This window comes from Dipodomys ordii, unplaced genomic scaffold (assembly GCF_000151885.1).
Source record: "Dipodomys ordii isolate 6190 unplaced genomic scaffold, Dord_2.0 Scaffold248, whole genome shotgun sequence".
NCBI classification, from domain to species: Eukaryota; Metazoa; Chordata; class Mammalia; order Rodentia; family Heteromyidae; genus Dipodomys; species Dipodomys ordii.
In genome coordinates, this window is record NW_012267464.1 from 282,735 (window position 1) to 285,361 (window position 2,627).

At 37.6% G+C, this 2,627-nt stretch overlaps 1 pseudogene; it reads left to right on the plus strand.

Moving 5' to 3' along the window:
* Positions 1 to 1,755: 1,755 nt before the first annotated feature.
* On the plus strand, positions 1,756 to 2,119 carry LOC106000862 (annotated as a pseudogene).
* Positions 2,120 to 2,627: the final 508 nt, after the last annotated feature.

Consider the following 2,627-nt stretch of genomic DNA (forward strand, 5'->3'; position numbering starts at 1 on the left):
CAGCACTGATCCTCAAGGGAGTTGACCAATCAGTGCACAGAGTTGAGCTACCTGAAGATGCATCTGATATCATAGTTCCCATCTGTTCAGGGATGTTTGCTATAAGTGTTAGAAACTCTGATTTCTAGAAACTTCCTATTAAGACTTAGGATAAAGAATTGACAGGGAGAACAAAATTTTCTCTTACAGCTAGTGTCTTAATGGCCTTTATAATAGAAAAGAAAAATGACAGAAATGTTTATACATGAAAGTGTGAATATATATTCAATGTAGCAATTTTTGTATCCACTAATATCTTGTTATTCTTCCGTACCATATTTCTATAGCAAATTAATCTAATATTTCTTTAAAATTCTCTCTTTGGAGTAATGGAAATCTGAAATTGATGAAGATGTGCTGTATTCATATACTGACATGTTGACTTGAAATGCCCTAGTGTAAATACTTGTACATAATTATATACATATACACATGTTGAGTGTGTGTGTGTATATATATATAATTCTGCTTATTTTAAACTAACATGCAATCTTTAAAGGTCTTCAGTCCCAATCCAAAACAACCTGTTTCTGCTTATTTGTCTCAGAGATTTCAGTCTCTAGTTCCTGTCTCCAAAGATTCTGGACTTGTTGTAAGGCAGAACATCACCTGGTAATTGTGAACAAATAGAGAAGGCTTGTGCTGATGCCACAATGTACCCAATTTAGCCCTGCAAAGAGGTGCCTTGTGGGAAATTATTAGACCATTGGCTGTCCATTCCTTGAGAGTATTAAAACTGCTCTCATGAAATGAGTCACACAATATTCACTTGTTTTAATGTGAAGACAATCATATGCTTGTCCATCTCAACTTGCAGCTGTTTTTCTATTTATAAATATTATTGTTACACAGACAGAACTGGCCTTGCCTGAGTACAGGAAGATGAGGTTTATTGCATCTAGGAAATTTTGCACCTAAAACTGTGAGTTTAAAAAAAACTCTTCTTCATTCAGAGCTTAGGTCAATTCCTCTTTAATAATAAAGGACTGGCACAGGGCTCTGTGTGTGTGTGTGTGTGTGTGTGTGTGTGTCATTTTTCTGTATGTGTAAAAGAGATACAGAGAGACAGAGAAAGAGATAGAGAAACAAATAAATTCTGAGAAATATGATTTAAATAAAAATGCTTTTAAATGTGTTGTGGAGTAAAATCGTATATGTAGTATCTGTTATACTCATCTCCTGAACACAAATTCCTAAACCTATCAGGGATCACTTGTTAACTCACTAGATCTGAGGTGATTTTGTAATTTTGAATTTGTAGCACACTCTCGGGGATGCTCCTGCTGATTTTGATTTCTGGACAAATTCTGAGTAGAAAAGAAAATAATATTACATCTGTGTTTAGTTGTGTTACTTCCTATGTGTCAAGAAGGAGTTTTGTTGGAGAAGTGTTCCTTATATATGACTACAGATACTTCATTTTGCATTGACTGAGTTTGACTGAATCTCTTGTTGTGGACAATGGTTTCCTGTATATATTCTGTGAGTTGGACCACGACTGCACTGGGTCATCTGCTGCAAACTCCTCTCGTCTCTTCTGGAAGTACCTTTCCCAACACTGATGAGATCACTTCTAATCTCATCTGAGATTAGAAGCCTTAAAAGATTCAATCCTATTCAAACGTAACCATCAAAGAAACAGAAGGGCAGAGAGGAGAGTGAAGAAATTTAGAACTTCAGTCTGCCCAAGCCAGGGAGGCGGTCAGTGCATAACTATGGAACCTGCTGGGCTTTGTAGGTATTCACTTCTGCCAGGAATGTAACAACATGCTGTACCCCAAGGAAGACAAGGAGAACCGCATCCTGCTGTGCGCGTGCCGGAACTGTGACTACCAGCAGGAAGCAGACAGCAGTTACATCTAACGTCAACAAAATCAAGCACGAAGTGGAGGAGCTGACCCAGATCATCGCTGATGTGTCCCAGGACCCCACTTTGCCTTGGACCGAAGACCACCCATGCCAGAAGTGTGGCCACAAGGAGGCAGTGTTCTTCCAGTCACACAGTGTCTGGGCTGAGGATGCCATGCGCCTGTACTACGTGTGCACTGCAGCCACCGCTAGACCGAATGAGCATCCCTAACTCCCCCTGTAACAAATGCCAGGTTCTGTGCCTATGAAAAGAAGAAATTTAGAACTCCATACACATTTCTTGTTTTTAGTTCTACTTTTATTATCTCTTTGTAGTTGTGCAAAAAAAGAACATTACCATTAAACATGTCAGTTTATAAATACAACGCATCTTGAATAATGTCACTCTTTTATCTTTCTATTCTGTCCTTCTCTATCCAACCTCTTTGTCTCCAGAAACATTTCCATGTATAAAAATACATATTAAATTATTAAATATGAATTTAGGACTCTATATATGTATGGTACACGGAAGACCCTTTTCAGGCTACTCTTGGAAATACTGAAGTAATATGGGTCACTATTTTATATGAACCTGTTATACAGTCCCATAAGTGTTCTAAATGTATTTTATTTATTCACAGTTTTCATATTTTTTTCTATGTGTGTGTTTATTTAACTGGGCCACAAGCCAAGGGTGCTTTGACCATCTAAACTCTGAATAAACAATAGAAAAAAAA